This window comes from Pan paniscus, chromosome 5 (assembly GCF_029289425.2).
Source record: "Pan paniscus chromosome 5, NHGRI_mPanPan1-v2.0_pri, whole genome shotgun sequence".
In the NCBI taxonomy this organism is placed as follows: domain Eukaryota; kingdom Metazoa; phylum Chordata; class Mammalia; order Primates; family Hominidae; genus Pan; species Pan paniscus.
The window spans coordinates 17275947-17294591 of NC_073254.2; the positions used below are offsets into that span (position 1 = coordinate 17275947).

Below are 18645 nucleotides of genomic sequence, written 5' to 3' on the forward strand. Positions count from 1 at the left end.
AACCTGAAATAGCTAAAACAATTTGAAAAAGAACAACATTATAGGACAAACAATATATGATTTCAAGATTTCTTATAAAATTCCAGTAATCAAGACAGAGCAGAGCAGTCCTAGCATCTAGGCAGACAAGTAGATTTATGGAGCAGAATAGAGAGTCTAGACCACACATATGGTCTTTTCTAACTGATTTTAGAGAAAGGCATAAAGTTAGCACAAAGCAGAAAAGATTTTCTCTCTGGAAATACTGTTGAAACAATGGATAGCCATAGGTTAAAAAAATAATAATAAGTAAATGACTTCTATCCATATTTTTCACCATGTGCAAAATTTAACTCAAAATGTGTTATAAAGCTAAATATAAAGTTTAAAATAATGAAACAGCAAAAACCATAGGATAAAATCTTTAGGATTTGGGGTTAGGCAAAGACTTCTTAGTTGTGGCACTGAAAGCACAAGTCATAAAGGAACAAGTTGATAAATTTGACTTTAAAATTAACTTTTGCCAGCTGGTTGCAGTGGCTAACGCATGGAATCCTAGCACTTTGGGAGGCAGAGGTGGGTGGATCACTTGAGGTCAGGAGTTCGAGACCAGCCTGGACAGCATGGTTGAAACTTCATCTCTACTAAAAATACAAAAATTAGCCGGGTATGATGGCGGGCGCCTGTAATCCCAGCTACTCGGGAGGCTGAGGCATGAGAATCGCTTGAACCCAGGGGGCGGAGGTCGCAGTGAGCCGAGATCACACCACTGCACTCCAACCTGGGTGACAAAGCAAGATTCCATCTCTAAATAAATAAATAAATAATAAATAACAAAATTAAATTAAGTTTTCCTACTTAAAAGATACTATTAAGAAAATTAAAAGAAAGCCACAGATTGATATAAAATATTCACACATTGTATATCTTATGAAGGATCTATAGCCAAAATATCAAGAACTCTCAGAACTCAATAATAAGAGAGGAGACCACTCAATAAAAGAGGACAAAAAATCTTATCAGACACTTTATTAAAGAAGATAGGCAGGTGGAACTTAAGCAAATGGAAAGATACTCAAATTAAACAGTCATTAGGAAACGCAAAATAAAATAATGATTTACCACTACAAATCTATTAGAATGACTAAAATTTAGAAGGCTGACCATAAGAAGTGTTGGCAAAGATGTGGAGAAACTGGTGACAATGCCAAATGGCACAATTAGTGTGGAAAACAGTTTGTCAGTTTCTTAAGAAGTTAAATATTCCTTTATTGTATGATTCAGCCATTTTACTCGTAGGTATTTATCCAAGAAAAATGAGGGCGTGTGTCTATACAAATACTTGCCCATGAATGTTCACAGCAGCTTTATTTCTAATAGCCAAAATGTGGAAACAATCCAAATGTCCATCAACAGGTGAATGCATTAAAAAGGTGGTATTTCCATGCTATGTATTAGTACTCAGCAATACAAATAAACTATTGACATCACATGGATGAATCTCAAAATAATTATCTTACATGAAAAGAGCCAGACAGAAAATGAATACATATATATGATTCTATTTATATGAAATTCTAGAAAATACACACTAATTCATAGTGACAGAAAACACTTCAGGATTTGTATTGGAAAGTGGACATGGATGTGATTTAGAAGGGGGCAGTAAAGAAGCCTTACAAAGAGGCTTGAGGAAAGTTTGAAGAGTAGTGGCTATGTGCGTTATCTTGATGTGATCATTTTGTGGATATATACATGTTTCAAAACTTCTCAAATTGTACACTTTATGTACAGTTTACTGTATGTTAATCATATCTCAATAAAACTCTTAAAATCATGAGTATATTGGTTGTCTTCTTTATGAATTGCCTATATGCATATTTTCAAAGCACAATGTGTATAGATTTTTATAAATCTTTTTTTTTCTATTTTGTTTATTCTGCTTATTTTCAAAAGTAAAATTTTGGCCGGGGGCAGTGGCTCACGTCTGTAATCCCAGTACTTTGGGAGGCCGAGGCAGGTGGATCACAAGGTCAGGAGATCGAGACCAGCCTGGCCAATATGGTGAAACCCCAACTCTACTAAAAATACAAAAAAAATTAGCCAGGCGTGGTGGTGCATGCCTGTAATCCCAGCTACTTGGGAGGCTGAGGCAGGAGAATTGCTTGAACCCAGGAGGCGGAGGTTGCGGTGAGCAGAGATTGTGCCACTGTACTTCAGCCTGGGTGACAGCAAGACTCCATCTCAAAAAAAAAGTAAAATTTTATGTCTGTTGATTCTAATAATGAAAAATTAGGACTCGTATTTTGAATGTCTTGTTTTTTCTCATTTTGTTAGTAATTACCTTTTTCTGTAATTCACAGACATATCAGTTTGAAATGCATTGAAAATTAAAACAAAGAGCACAAACTATAGATTGAAAAACACTATTCTAGCACAATTGCTCTCTATTGATCAGAATTGTGTCTGGAAGAGAGTCTGAAAAAGGAAGAGGAGCAACCAACTCCTTTCACAATATCTGGGGTCACAGCATCGAAGTGGGTGTGGCCCAGAATGATGAAATAAGGACTTTGAATATCCATTGCTTTGTTAATTTAAAAAAATCCAATAACTTTGGCAAAAATTGTCAAAATCAGCTTTTTCAGAACTCTGGAAATTAATAAAAGGCTTACAACTTTGCAAGATATGTTTATTCAAGAAGAACAGCTAACTATCATAAGAATGGTCAGTTTTGTGGCATTTTAACTCACACTATTCCCATTCTCCTCTCCCCACTTCCATGGTTGTCTTGAAAACCAGCAGCCACTATAGAGGGGAAAATGATGGATTTGAAGTTTCTCAAAAAGTTCCATCATGAGAGTATTGTCACTATTAGACCTAACAGCTTCTGGGAAAATCCCCAATGGAGCACTTGTTATTTGGCCTGACTCAGAGCTCATTCAGTAGGAAAAGCCCTATCCCCAAGGCATTTGTCAAAAACAATCAATGGCAATTATTCAACATCTCAACTGCCTGAAGTGATGTTACCAGTTGGCACAAACAAGAGACTGGCCAAAAAAGAATTAAAAGAAAGACGTGAGAAATAAAATGTTCATAAGGGTTTTGAAAAACTCTTTCGTATTCCAGGGATCTAGAAAGTTATGCATCTTTGTAGGGCTGTGTACATGCCTACAAAATATCTGAGAAGGCCCCAACCTCTCACCTCTAGCTGACCTTGGGGCCCCATGAAAACAGAAAATGAAGATCTAAACTGTTATTGCATTGAATATGTGCCCCAACACACAGAGAAAAGACCCTTAACAAAGGGTGGAAGGCTTATTGTTTAAGAAATTTATTAAAATCACTGTTCAATCAGTAAGCTAATTGAGCAGAGACTTAAGTGGCCATATATGACAAGGAATGCAGACTTTTCAGAATTAGTCCAAGAAAGCACTAAACAGATATTATCATCAACAGCAATAACAACAAACCCTGAGGAGGGAGAAATCTGATTTTCAGAGTAACCACATTATATTATTTAAAATGTTATTCTTTCAACAAAAAACTATAAAACACTGAAAGAAAAAGGGAAGTATGACTCATATAAAGGAACAAAGTAACCAATAGAAATTATCCGTAAGGAAGTCAGACTTGGGGACTTACTAGAAAGCTATTATAAATTTATTCAAAGAGCTAAAGAAAACCATGTCTAAAGAATTAAAGGAAAATGTGAGAATTATTTCTTGCCAAACAGAACATATTAATAAAGAGATAGTGGCCAGGCGCAGTGGCTCACGCCTGTAATCCCAGCACTTTGGGAAGCTGAGGTGGGCGGATCATGAGGTCAGGAGATCGAGACCATCCTGGCTAACATGGTGAAACCCTGTCTCTACTAAAAATACAAAAAATTAGCTGGGCGTGGTGGCAGGTGCCTGTAGTCCCAGCTACTTGGAAGGCTGAGGCAGGAGAATGGCATGAACCCAGGAGGCAGAGCTTGCAGCGAGCCGAGATCAGAGCTTGCAGTGAGCCAAGATTGTGCCACTGCACTGCACCCTGCTCGACAGAGCGAGACTCCATCAAGAAAAAAAAAAGAGAGATAGAAATTATTTTTTAAAATTGGTCATTCTGAAACTGAGAAGTTACAATAGCTGAAGTGAAAATTTAATGAGATGGGCTCAACAGCAGATCTGAATTGGTGGCAGAACATATCAGCAAACTGGAAAATAGATCAACTGAGATTATCCAGTCTGAGGAACAGAAGGAAAAATGAATGAAGAAAAATGAACAGAGCCTCAGATATCTGTGGAGATTGTTCAAGCATGCCAACATATGCTTAAAGGGAGCCCGACCTGAGAGAGAGAGAGAGAAAGAGAGAGAGAGAGAGAAGAGAGAGAGAAGAAGAAATAATATTTAAAGAAATAATAGCCAAGAACTTCTAAAATTTGATAGAAAACATTAAGATACTCAAAAGACTTCATGTAGAATAAACTCAAAGAGATCCACACCTACGAACATCACAATCAAGCTGCCAAAAGACAAAGACAAAGAATCTGGAATGCAGCAAGAGAAGGCAAGCAACTCATCACATACAAGTGATCCTCAATAAGGTTAACAGCTGACTTATTTTCAGAAACCACAGAGTCTAGAAAGCAGTGAAATGGCATATTCAAAGTGCTGAAGGAAAAAGACTGTCAACCAAGAATTCTACATCTGGTGATCTGTATATCAGAAAGAGTAAAACATTCCAAGATGAACAAAAATTGAGAGTATATATTACTAGCCAAACTTCCCTACAAGAAATAATAAAAAGAATCCTTCAGGCTGAAATGAAAAGACACCAGACAGTAACTCAAATTTATATGAAGAAATAAAGAACACCAATAGAGGTACATAGGTAAATATACTGTCTCCTGATTTAAAAGACAGCTGTGTAAAGTGATAATTATAAAACTATGTTAATGGGCTTATAGTATATAAAAACATATTAATAGTTTGCTTGATAATAAGAACATAAAAGAGAGAGTTGACATAGAGCTATTTGGTGCAAAGCTTTATTTATTATTAAAATTAAGTTGATGTTAATCTAAAATAGATTGTTGTAAGTCAAGGTGTTAATTGTAATCACCAGAAAAACCTCTAAGAAAATAATTCAGAAAATATAGCTAAAACTGGACAGGCATGGTGGCTCACACCTGTAATCCCAGCACGTTGGGAGGTCGAGGTGGGTGGATCACCTGAGGTCAGAAGTTCGAGATCAGCCTGGCCAACATGGTGAAATCCCATCTCTACTAAAAATACAAAGATTAGCTGGATGTGGTGGTGCACACTTGTAACCCCAGCTACTCAGGAGGCTGAGGCAGGAGAATCGCTTGAACCTGGGAGGCGGATATTGCAATAAGCCAAGATCATGCCACTGCACTCCAGCCTGGGTGACAGAGTGAGACTCTGTCTCAGAAAAAAAAAGAAAAGAAAAATGTAGCTAAAACTTTGAGAAACCAAAATGGTGCACTAAAAAAAAAAAAAAAAAAAAAAAAAATCTGTTTAATAAAAAATGAAATAGTAATAGAGAAATAGAGGATGGAAATGATATGACATATGGAAAACAAATAGTCAAATAACAGATGTATATCCTGCTTTATCAGTACTGACATTAAATGCAAATGTGTTCAATACTCCAATTAGAAGGTGGATATTGGCAGAATGACATTTAAAAAATATGATTACCTATATGCTGTCTGGAAGTGACAAACTTTAGATTAAAAGTCAGTTTGCATGAAAAAATATACATACAAACAGTAACCCAAAGAAAACTGGAGTGGCTATGCCATTATTAGACAAAATAGACTTTAAGACAAAAACTTTTGCTAGAAAAACAAAGGACTTTTCTTAATCATAAAAGGGTCAATCCATCAGGAAGACAACAATTATAATTTATATATGCATAACAATAAAATTCCAAAATACATGAAGCAAAAACATACAGAATTGAAAGGAGAAACAATTCACAATAACAGTTGGCGAGTTCAACACACCATTTTCAATAATAAATAAAACAAATAGAAGATCATCATGAAAATAGAAGAATTAAACAATACTTCGAACCAACTACACTTAACAAGCATCTGTAGAACACCACATCCAATAGCAGCAGAATACACATTTGCCTCAAGCCTACAAGCAACACTCTCCAGGACAGTTCACATGTTAGGCCAGAAAACAAGCCTCGATAAATTTAAAAGGATTGAAATTATAGAAATTATATTCTCTGATCACAAAGCCATTAAACTAGAAATCAATAACAGTAGGAAATTAGGAAAACTCACAAACATGTGGAAATTAAGCAACGCACTCCTAAATAACCGAGGAGCCAAAAAAGAAATCACAAGGAAATTAGAAAATACTTTGAGATGACTGAAAATAAAAACAAAACATGTCAAAACTTACAGGATGCAGCTAAAGCAGTGGTTAAAGGGAAACTTATATCTGTAAACACCCGTATTGGAAATGAGCGTGGTTACCATTATGGAAGTAACCTGCAAGTTACATCTATTCAGTTGTACTACCATATCTGAAAACCATTTTGGAACTGTTCCAGAATAATTTTTAGGGTAGCCATTATAGTTTTTAAAACATCTTGAATGATGATAGTTCTTTACATTTGAATGTTGTATGTAATTTTTGAAAGCATAAGTAATTTGGAGATGCATTAGTGAATAAGGTGATTAGTGAGGCTCATGATCCCTTTGTTGGGCTAAACACTAAGAGTGGTCATTAAATAAATTATACGGATTTCCAAAGAGGCGTTTACAAAACAGAACACAGGGTGGTTCCTGTAGAGGAATTTCAAATATGCCTGAAGTAGAGAAAACATAATCGGATTAAGTACCTAGCCATCAAGGATGACTATTTTGAGTACAAGTCATTCAAATGTATAGGTTTTAGGCATATTTCAAAGTAAGTATCTTCAAAATCTCATTGTTTCCAGGTGGTTATCATTATATCAGCCTCTATTGCAATAAACAGAAATTGGAAATGATGAGTAGGCAAGAATTGGTCTAGGAGTTTGGCCCTTTAATTCAAGTTTATATTGATTAAATCAGTTTCTATTTGATCTTAATTGAATTTTTCTCCACAGTTTTAACAGTAGACCTTCTATTCATAAGTGTAGGTATGTATGTGTATGTGCATAAGTTCATACAAGAAATACAATAAACTTTTTAAAGACAGAGGATCCACGTACCATATATACCCTCTAAGCCTGATTTTTTTTTTTTTTTGCTTCCCTAGGTGTCTCTGTACTGTTACTACACAATAGGTAGCAATCACTAATAAAAATGACTGTTAAGTTCGTATGCAATATAAACTACTGTATAAAGGCTAAGCAATAAACGATTTACTACTTACTCTGAGCAAATGGAAACCTCATTTTGCCAATATAAACAAGACCTCCTCTTATCCTATACTTTATAGTGGTATTATTTTGAAAATCATAAGTCCCAGTAGATTGTCACAACAGGAACAAGCATTATCTGATTTGTTCCTCTTTATGGTATTAACAATGTTCTAATGTTGTGAAGCACCTTAACCGAGCAACATCTGATGTTTTAAAAAACATTTGGATGTTAGCCACATTTGTAAGACAGCACAGCCTAGAGTGATAGAACTGTTGAGTGAGGCAGAAGGAAAGTGAAAACTGTTGCAGCAGAAGAGTGACCCAGAACGTGGAATCTGACTTAAGGGAAGTTGGCAGAAGGTAGGTTTGGCAGGGTAGCGAAAACCATGTTTCATCTTGGAAATCTGTGAGCTACTGCACACAAGACAAGCTGCTAAGTTAATCATGAAACAATAAGATTTGGGACAAATAGGAAGGTGAAAGAATTTTTTTTAAAACTATTTTAAAAGCATTTCTAAAAGCAGACCATACATGATCTTTTGAAACCTTAGGAATACTTCATCATTTTTTGAAATATAAAGTTCAATTTTATTAAACATATGGGTTAGCTTGAAATTATCCAGAATATTAAAATTAATTTGAAAATAATTAAAATTCAGAAAAACTTCAGGTGTGCGTCCAAGTTCTGGGTAGTATTAATATGATATAAAAATTGCTGAGAAAATTTACTGTGAACAGGTGTGTGAAATAATTGAGGGGGGAAAAGTTCAGACATTAATTAGCAAGAATTATGAATTTTCACGTTAGGTTGTTCTCAAGTTGATGTATTTTAAAGCATATATATATAAAGGAACTATTTTAAAATTGTGGATACACATGGAAAACAAAACATTATTCATAACATTCTGTACTTTTGTTATCAATCACCTGATGAGACATGGAAAGAACAAAAATGTCTAAATCAAAAGAAAAAATAATTCTAAACAGTTTGGAAGTTTATTCAATAAGTCTTGCTAGTAGTGTTGAAATGTTCTCATTTCAAATTCAGCAAAATAAAGATACGCACTCAAAGAATGTCTCTGTTGAGACTTGGGGGGAAAAGGGATGAATATGCCAAAAATAATACCCTAATTTCTGTACTCAAAGAATTTATGGTGGGGAGGGAAGCCAGGACAAAATTAAAAAGCATAATGTTAGAAAATAATGTGACAAATGCTATTAAAGTAACCTATATTAATAGGAGATGGATAAGGACATCAGGACTTTACCCTGGGTTGGGAAGGATGGTGCAATTTTGGTGTTTGTCAGGTAAGATTAGTGGACAATATTTTAGACAAAGAGAAGAGGATGTATAAAGCTTGAGAATTATAAACAAGACTATTGTACTGATGTTGTCAGGATTTGACAATACTCAGAAGAGTACCACCATAACAAAAACCTAAAAGGTGGGAGAGACATTGGAACTAGGCTGTGGAAATAAGCTGGAAAGACTTTGAGAAAAGTATTAGTGAAAGCTTGAAGAGGCTTGAAGAGTGTTTCATGACATCTTAATGATCTTTGAGGAGGTTGTGAGTGAGAGTTTGAAGAAAAGTAAAGAAAATTTTATTTGAAACTGGAGAAAAAAGATTTTTGTTATATTGGTGGTAGAAAGTTTAGCAACACTGTCATCTGCAATAATAGAGAAAGTAGAAAATTTACCTAATTAATTGTGTGATCTAACTAAGGATGTTTCCAGAGAGTGCTGAAACTCTTCCAGGTTTCTTTTTGCTGCTTATAATAAAATGTGAGAAGAAGGAGATAAACTAAAGGAAGGACTTTTAAAGAAAAAAATATATTAAAAAAAAATTCCAACCTCTAGGGCAACAAATGATGGTACAATTAAGAAATGACTTCCAGGTAAAGATCAAATCCAGGACACCGTAAAGAAAACATGGTCTAAACATGAAGCCAAGAATTTAAAATTATTTGTTAAGACTTCAGAAATATTCAAGACAGTGCATTAGAGAATTATTCAGTCAAACAATAAGGCTTCCAAGGTGTTTAAGGGTGTTGGCCCTCAACAGGCCCAGCAGAAGTCCAAGGTAAAGAAGAGCTTATCTTGAATGGTGAGTGCAGTCCTTTTCTGATGAAGCGAACCTCAGTAAAATTCGCAGGAGGTCTAGAACGTTTTGATTTACGTTGCTTGAAGCACCACCAGTTTGGACTGACACAGGCAACAACCACAAAGAGAAAAGAGGCCTTTGTCCTCCCAAACTATTCCACCAGCAGGAAGTAAGTTGAGAAACCTACACTGCCACATGCAGAGACTAGCCTTCATGGAAAAGGGAGAATGACTCAGAAGGTGAAAGCAAGAGTCCAGAGGGTGGATCCAGGAGTGGGTGACCGTGCCTTGCATGGAGAAGGACATGTGTCATTGGGGAGCTGGGGATAGACAATGATCACTGACCTACAAAGTAGTCCCCAGTGATTCTCACTTCCTGTTTTTCTTACCTTGTATAGTCCCCTCCCACATTGAATAGGGCATTGTGGAAATCAGAGAGTGTGACGGCTGCTTGGGGTTAGGACATAAAAACGTGGAGATTCCTGTCTTACTCTCTCCTCGATCACTCATTCTGAGAAGCCAGCTGTCACACGGTCAGCCCTATGGAGAGGTCCACCTGGTGAGGAATGGAGGCCTCCTGCCAACCACCTCAGCATCAATTTGCCAGCTATGCAAGCGAGCCATCTGGGAAATGGATCCTCCTGTCTCAGTCATGGTCTTTGCTGGCACTAGTTGTGATAAAGAGAAATAACACTACAAATTGTTCCGAAGCCTTTGTTAGTGCCTGAATATTCTAAAGGCATTCAAATCCGAAATTTCAGCAATCATGGTGTCCGAAAAGATCCACATCTGTAGGCCAACTTGGGCTAGGGATACCGTATTAGGACCCTGCTGGAGGCCTAGGACATCGTTCCTGTGTGTTTAGTGTGGAGCAGGATGGGAAACATGTGGCAAATGACATTGAAAAGTAAGGCCAGCTGCATGAACAGGCATCTTAAACATGACGCTAAGAAATTCAACATTTTTTGAGCCTAAGTTTCTGACCTTTAAAGTTATCTGATTAGATTTTTCTTTTAAAAATAAAAAGATCATCAGTGTGGAGGAGACTGGAGAAGAAAAACACAGCAGTCCAGTACACCAATGATGAAGTCCAGTGAGATCTATGAAGTATGAGTGTGTCCCAGCCAGGGCCCCCAACAACAAAATGGGGGATGAGGGATGGAGAAGAAGGAGCCAGACAGTTACTTGAGGAGGGTATTTGCTCATCACTAGTTCAGCTCTCCACAGAAAATCATGAGATCTTAGTTTTAAGAGAAATGGGAACTCAGAAGGGCCAGTCCTCTGGAAGGGATGGGCATGGCCCTAGATCCTTCCTTGCTGCTTCATAGCTGCTTGAGGGGCCTGCATCATCAAGACTGTTAAGAATGACAGCAAGTGCTCATATGGAATGGTTCTGTGGTGACTCATGGGTGCCAGCTGACTCTAGAAAGCAGACAGGCACTATAGGTAAAGGGCAGGGATTCAGACAGGCCTGATGGGCTTTCTGAGATGTGTGTTTTGGGGGAACAAGCCTTCACGGGAGTGAAGGAAGAGCAAAGAGATGTGTGGCCCATTCTCAGGGACTTGTGTGTTCCTCAACCCACTACCTGAGGGGCCAAAGGCAGAGCTGAAGAGCTTTTTTCAGGAAGGATTGTGAGGTGCTGTGGCAAACAGGATGAGTTTGTCCATGGTTTGTTATAAAATGCTCTGGCACAGAAGTTAGTTAGCATTTAAAGAATATCAACCTCATCAAGAAGGTACACTCCAGCAGCTGGTAGGTAGCATCTAAAATTAGCATAAGCAGACTGGGTTTTACAATCTCATCTTCTCTCCTTATGTCTAACACTGGAAAATTATAAAAAATAAGTTTTTTTTTAATTTGTGAAATATTAATAGTGTTTAAAGTGTGTGAATGGACTAGAAATGTTGTACAGATACCTGCACCCTGAAATGAATAATAAAAATGTAATAATAATAATAACATAATTTTAATATAATAAGAATCTGGCAAGCTCGGGAGCCTATTGTCTTGGGAGAGGTCCCAGGCCTTAGAATTCCATGGAGTCCTATGTCCAGCCATTTATAGGGGATGCTGTCATCTGATCCTACTAGACAGGTAGCTGGACTTTGTGATCAGAATTGCAAGCTTCACTTAGAACAGATATTGCCACAGCTGTGTCACCTGGAGCTTATTAAAAAGGAAGAGTCTGAGGCCCCGCCCAGAACTTCTGAATCAGAATCTTTTCATTAGCAAGATCCACAGGTGATTCTTACGCACATTGAAGTGTGAGAGACTGTTCCTGTGGGTAAAGGGCATGAGCTTTCGGGTCAGACTCACCGGATGAAAATTTCAGTTCCTCTACTGATTTGCTATATGTCCTTGGGTCTGTTACTCAACTTCACTATCAGGGGCTTATTTGTAAATTGGGTTTAACTGTCTCGCTGGCTTGTTAGTATTAAAGGAGGTAACATGGAGAAAGAGCTTAGAAACATAGTAAAGCACTTAAACATCAGTAGCTATTAGTGATTTGATAAATAATATCCTAGGATAATTTAGTAGAATATGAAAAGAGAGTGCAGGATATCATCAGGGCTGACCCAGCCATGAAGTGTGAACTGGTGACTGAGAAAAACATGGTCTCCGGAGTGCACAGGGCAGGAGTCAACCTTTCATGCAAGATGCTGTCAGAGGGGGCTAAAAGGCCAGAGAGCAGAGGCTTCACTAGGCTCCCCCAACAGTTTGTCTAACTGTGGCTGTCCTGACTACTCCTCATTTGGGTGTGTGGCAGAAGTCAGCCTGGCAGAATTCAACCTTGCCCTCATTGTACCAAACACCACCTAGCAGGCAGGTGGTGGGGGCTGGGGGGAGATCTGTTGCCCTCACTTCCCATGGCTCCGGAGAAGATTCTAACAGTTGTGATAGAGAGTTGACCTGGGTCTGTCCGAGCAAGGCTGAGCGGTGGGCACCTCTGCGCTTCTGCCTGGCTTATGCATGCAGCCTTAGCCTGACAGGGACTCCAGGAAATACAGCATCGCTGCTCCCTTGAGGGCCAGCCTCTTGGGGGATGCCAGGAAGCTGCACCCTTGTCGGGGGGGCTGTGTCTGTCAGGGTGGACCGGGAAAGTGGCCAGGGAGGTGCCCAGGGGGTGGGGGTGTATCCTGCCAGAAGAGCCCATTCTCTCTGACACACTGGATGCTAGACTTGTATTAGAATATTTTGGAGGTCTCTAGTAATAACCATGTGAGTTCTGAGGTCCTGAGCCAGCCAAATTCAGATGAGTATCTTTCATGAGATCCTATGTCCCCACAGTGCTGTTTGGAGAGTGCTGATTACAAGCTCTCGGGGAAACCCTAAATTAGGAGTGGGAGAGAGGAATGACTGAAGGGCGAGGACCGAGAACCAGTCTTCCTAATGGCTCAGGATCATGGGGTGGGACTGGTGTCCCCTTTCCAAATGGGGAGTGGGGAGGCGAGTGGTGAAGGGGTTCAGCGCCTCCCTCTGTGGGCATGGTGAGGGAGACCCCCCCAATCCACCTTACCCCGGGAGAGGCCAAGAAGGGCCAGGGAGGAAGAAGATGGCTGACCCTTCTGAGTCGCAGGCCCTGAAACTCCAGCACTGAGAATCTGTTCCTGGGAAAGGGCGTGGTCATCTGCTAGAACTGCACCAGTAATGGAGGGAGGCCCAAGAAGGTTTCCTCACTTTGGGGAAGATATCAGGATGCCTCACCTAGAAGTCTGAGTGGGAAAAGACTAGATTCAAGACGAGATTGCTTCATGTGAGAACACAAAGCTCCATCCCTCCCCACTGCTTGCAACATGGGCAAAGGAAAATCCGGCGGGCCTGCCTCAAGCCCCACCAGGGTGGGGGGTCTTGTTGCCGCTGGGAGAGCTGACCACTGCTGGGCTGAGAGAGGAGCGTTGGCCTAGATCCAGGTGTCAGCCACAGACTCACATGCAGGCCTGGGACAGAACAGTCCTGTCTCCAGACAAGAAACAGGCCCAGAAAGTGATCCTGTGGCCTGTGGTGGCCGCTTTATACTGAAGTCCTTCAGTGTTGGGACTTTGGAAGCAGACACTTTTCAGTGCTTAAGGAATAATCACTAACGGACATGAATAGGGTTGAATTGCTACTAATTGCCTTAATAATTTATTAAACACCCTCTGAAACTAGACACTTTACATAAATCTCAGTCAATATTTTTGTATTAATAGGGGAAAAAAAACACCCTGAACCTTGTCTTGGTACATTGGAACCACCATGCTTTCAAATGGGAGAGTTGTTTTTCCCCGACGTGGCTGGCCAGTGTCACCGTGGACTGCGCTGGGGCCCCTGTAAGTGTGAGGCTCTTTTAGGTAGCTTGGGTTCTGAATGTCACAGGAATTGACACGTTAGACCTGAAGTAAAGGAGTTTGCATTGTATTTGCCAAGTCCACATCTGATATGGTTTGGCTCTGTGTCCCTGCCCAATCTCATGTTGAATTGTAATCCCCATTGTCAGGGGAGGGGCCTGGTGGGAGGTGACTGCATCATGGGGGTGGATTTCCCCCTTACTGTTCTTGTGATGAGTGAGTTCTCACGAGATCTGGTGGTTTCAAAGTGTGTAATGAGTGAGTTCTCACGAGATCTGGTGGTTTGAAAGTGTGCAGCACCTCCCGCTTCGCTGTCTGTCTCTCTCTCTCTCTCTCCTGCTCTGCCCATGTGAAGACAGTGCCTGCTTCCCCCTCACCTTCCTCTATGGAGTTGCAAGTTTCCTGAGGCCTCCTCAGAAGCAGAAGCCCGGACAGCTGGCAGAACCATGAGCCGATTAAACTTCTTTTCTTCATAAATTACCCAATCTCAGGTAGTTCTTCATAGCAATGCGAGAACAGACTACTGCCATGTCTTTGAATGATTGAGTCCATTAATCAAAAGATAAATAAGGTCCATGTTTATTCTTCAATATAATACATATACATGATTGTTATACATCTTTAGAAAGCAAAGAAAAACAGCTAAATGGAAGTACGTTCAGAAATTTAAAATATACATGATAGACACAATCACCATGTTATGAATCCTTTTTTTAACTTCTTATCAACACCAATAAACCTAGTCAGAAAGACTCACTGACATCTATTAGCTGAGACGACAGCAAAATACACATTAGGTAACATATGAACGCTCACACAGCAGATGCTTTCTGCTCTTCTGAATGGGTAGTAGCGGTTGAGTTATAAGCCTTCATGGAAGGTGAAACTGCCCATAGAAAGACCACTTATACAAAGCACAGCGCACTAAAATGGAGCAAAAAGAAATATAGGACACTTCTAACTGAGAAACTGCAGACTCCAAGCCATGTGAGGAAGTCATCTTAATCCAGGGACCCAATATCTAATAAATCCAGCACCCACTTCCCTTTAGGACAGACGGAAAGTTGCCTCCTGGTAAGAAAATTTCTTAATCTCAAAAAGGCTTTCAGGGAGCATGGTGATGGATAAGAAGACAAACTTGGAATCGAACTTAAGAAAAAGGAAAGAAGTAAAAAAATGTAAAAGAGAGTGCAAAAGCAAAGGCGAAGCTTTGTGGATATTGAGAAGTAGGCCGTGGTGATGCTGCAGCACACAGGGATGACAGGACGGCCAGGGGACAGGAAAGAACCGAGTCTGAGGACCACAGCCCTCCAGGGGCCTGATGCTGCCTCTCACTTGTGCTTTTACACGCGGATTTTCAACCGGGGTTCTGTCATTTGGCCCCCAGCACACGCATGCACACTGGCACCCGTGCTGCATGGCTGGGGGAGGGGCAGAGGAAGCAGAAGGGACAAAAAAGGAATGAAATAAAGAGCAGATTCTGTTCCTAGTATCAAATCCATATTTTGATTCTTAAAAGAGAAAAAAAAATTGCTAAGCTAATTTCCATAAAATGGATAAAAATTAAGTATTCACACATCTTTCCAAACATACATCAAAGCAAGCCACAACAATGGCAACATGCCTACTTACGTTTTTGAGGAAAGAAAGCAAATTAATATCAAGTTAGAGGAAATAACTGAAAACAAACTTATGGCACTCAACAGACATGAGTGTTACCAGCTTCAACCTAGAAATTGTTTCCCCAAGTTAGTTCAGATGAGAGTCTCGTCCAAAGTTTGTAATGTAGCAAATGGGGACATGTGCCCTCCTCTCCCTGATTTTTAAATAGCAACAGATTCTGGGTAAGTGTTGGTGTCTTCCAAATTACCAATGTGGCACGCCTTCTCCTTAATAACTTGCGAGGTTTATTTCTCTCCAGGCAGTGGGAAGTGCTACATTGGTGCTTAATTTCCTCCATTTGCTAAAGAAAGTGGGAACTGCCTAGTGAGTGAGCAAAGCCATACCATCCATTAAGAGGGTGGAGGAGAAATACAGCCTCGCAAATCCTAATGACCTGTTGGAAAAATTGATCTCCATAGCCCTGGTCTAGCCAGACTCAGCTTTTCTGAGTTCATGCTCGCATCTGGCTTGATTCCTCGGCTTTGCAAAGCCCCCTTTCCCCATTAGAGCAGCAATCTACCTAGTTACCAGCTCTCGCTGGAGCAGGCACACAAGGACATGGAGCAGGGGCGGGATGAACACTAGACTGATAATCTCCCATTTCAAGTAACTCTAGACTGTAATCATGAACTCTGCAATGCAAACTACCCTCAGCACTCATATAAAAGGCACCCTGCTGGCATGGAGATGCCTTCCCATTCCAAATGTGGAAATTTAACTACAGAATCAAACAAGATCCATTTTCAAAGTACAGTCTCCTTTCTAAACCTCAAAACAAAACAAAAATCACACCCACTCACTGCAGGGTCATCAGTGCATTAACTTGGCAAAGAAATCATGCCTGTATTTGGCCTGAGCTGTCTCTTCCATGTGTGGCAGGGTCTGGGGACAGTTTATCTGCCAACCTGAGTCAGAAGGGAAGGTGGATGCAAATTGCATATCGTGCAAAAGATCTCCTGCTTGATTTGGTAGAGAATGCACACCACAGGACAGAAAACGCCCTTCCACGAGGGGCTTCAAATCAGACCCCTGTGTCCTGTTTAGCATTTGAGTGAATGCCAGCTCTCTGCGGTCTAACTAAGTATTAATGCATGCACTGGCTTGTATTTTTCCAGGCTCAATGAATATCATCAGCTAAAGATAGCATAGTAATATAACACTCCAGTCACAGGGGTGTGTGTGTGTGTGTGTGTGTGTGTGTGTGTTTTAAGCAAACTAAATTAAACATTTAAGCATAGTCACATCACAGGAACATAAGAAACCAACCTCGAATAAATGCAAGGCCAAAGGAGAAAAAGAAACGCATCATAATGTAAGAGCAAAGGCTGGAAAGGAGTCAGTTTTATAACTAACACGACCACAAAATTCGCATGTGGCCTTCACCAAATCACGTATTTCCTTCTATCTCTACTTCCTCCTTACCTTAAAGATGAGAATAAGGATGTTGCACACATTCATGGCATGCTGTAAGGATTCCTTCAGTGGATCTGAGAGATAATGGGGTAAAGCTGATGCAAAGTGAAACTGCCATCCCTCATGAGGCCACCAAGTAATTCTTATGCCTTTCATTGCTATTGCGACAACAGTAATTGAGACCATCCTGGCCAACATGGAGAAACCCCATCTCTACTAACAATACAAAAATCAGCCGTGCGTGGTGGCGTGTGCTTGTAATCCCAGCTACTCGGGAGGCTGCAGGAGAATCGCTTGAACCTGGGAGGCGGAGGTTGCAGTGAGCCGAGATGGGGCCACTGCACTCCAGCCTCGCAACAGAGCAAGACTCCGTCTAAAAAAAAAAACAAACAAAGAATAAAGGCATTAACACAGCTGATTCAACACAACAGTTATTTGGAAATGGAAAATGTGAGGAAAGCTCATGAAGCTGGTTGGTGAGCTTGGAGTTGAGCGGGTAACAGGAATTTTGTGGGGCTTTTCCTTGCCTCTCCTTCATGTGGAAATGACACACTTGTTTCGCTCTTTAAAGCCCAGTGCCTTTCTGGGCCCCATATGCTGTCTACAGTAGGGCCATTTCCTTTCTTACATATCTGCCATGAAATGGCACACGGGCTAGGCATAGGAACCTTCCAACTGGAACGTTCCAACATTCTCACGTCCAGCAGGTGAGCTTGCAGAGTTGCCCCCACCTCTGGTGTCCGATTGAGATTTCTTCACCACCATTGAGTCCCATGAGACAGCCCAGGCGAGAGACTGTACTTGGTCTTTGCCACTGTTTGTATGTGTTTACCCAGAAGCTTCAATGTTATTTCCCAAGTCACTTCAACGTTGAAAGCTCAGTGCTATCTTGCTCCAGGAGGTGCAGATCCGTCTCTTTTAGTTGACAAATGGGGCTTGAGGAAACCTGTTGTGACTGTTGACATTATTCCAAAGGTCGGAATTTCAAAGACCAACCATAAACAGATACTTTTTGCATCACCTCTCAAAACCAATGTGTTTTGTGGGGATGAACTGTCAGTCAGAAGGGTGCAGGGAGTATAGATGTGAAAAACAGAATCAGCTACATGGAAGAAAACGCGCGCTGGGGACAATTCAGAATAAATGAAAGACACAGTGGCTGATGCCTCTTGTTGGAGAATTGAAAGATGGCTTCTGTTCCAGCAAACAAATTATTTATCCATTGTAGTCACGTGACCACAGACCAAATCAAAATGACAGAGTCTGTGAAACTAAGTCTTCAAGGGTGCATGGGAGTCAGAATTCTCTCCGGCCATCTAATTGCCCCTTCCAAAGGCATAGTCTAATGGCTGGAAGTAGCTTTCTCCCTCTAAATGCATCCTCCAGTTTTAAAATCTCCAATCAATCTTAAGTGTCATGGCTGTAGTCATTTGAGAAATAGCAGACATAATGCACCCCCTGCCCCAGTGACTAAGATCAAAAAAATTTTTTTAAAAGAGTAAAAAATCTCATGATGGCAGGGAAACATCTTTCCAACATCACTACCACCGGGTGCAGGGATGTGCTTGCGCCCTGAGACCAGACGGCAGTGCTGGGTGTTCCTCTGAGCGCAGCAAAGGCACTCCAGTTCAAGTTCACATTCAGGGTCGAGGGCTCCCCCTGCTAAGACTACCAGTCATCATAGGGGTCAAGGCATCAGAACTGCTGATTTTTCAAAAAAAATGTCTCGAAGCAGCAGCAACCACAGCAGTTTTCCTGCAAAGCAAACAAAATATGAATCTTGTTAATT

General features: G+C 40.4%; 1 protein-coding gene across 3 annotated transcripts in view; it reads right to left on the minus strand.

Annotated features, from left to right (window-relative positions):
- Positions 1 to 14344: 14344 nt before the first annotated feature.
- Positions 14345 to 18645, minus strand: part of MYLK4 (myosin light chain kinase family member 4) — a 102311-nt gene continuing 98010 nt past the window's right edge. For all 3 annotated transcript variants that reach the window (XM_055113132.2, XM_063605121.1, XM_055113133.2), the window contains one exon: positions 14345 to 18611. The gene's annotated coding sequence lies outside the window, so the exon portion shown is untranslated. The remainder of the gene's footprint in view (positions 18612 to 18645) is intronic.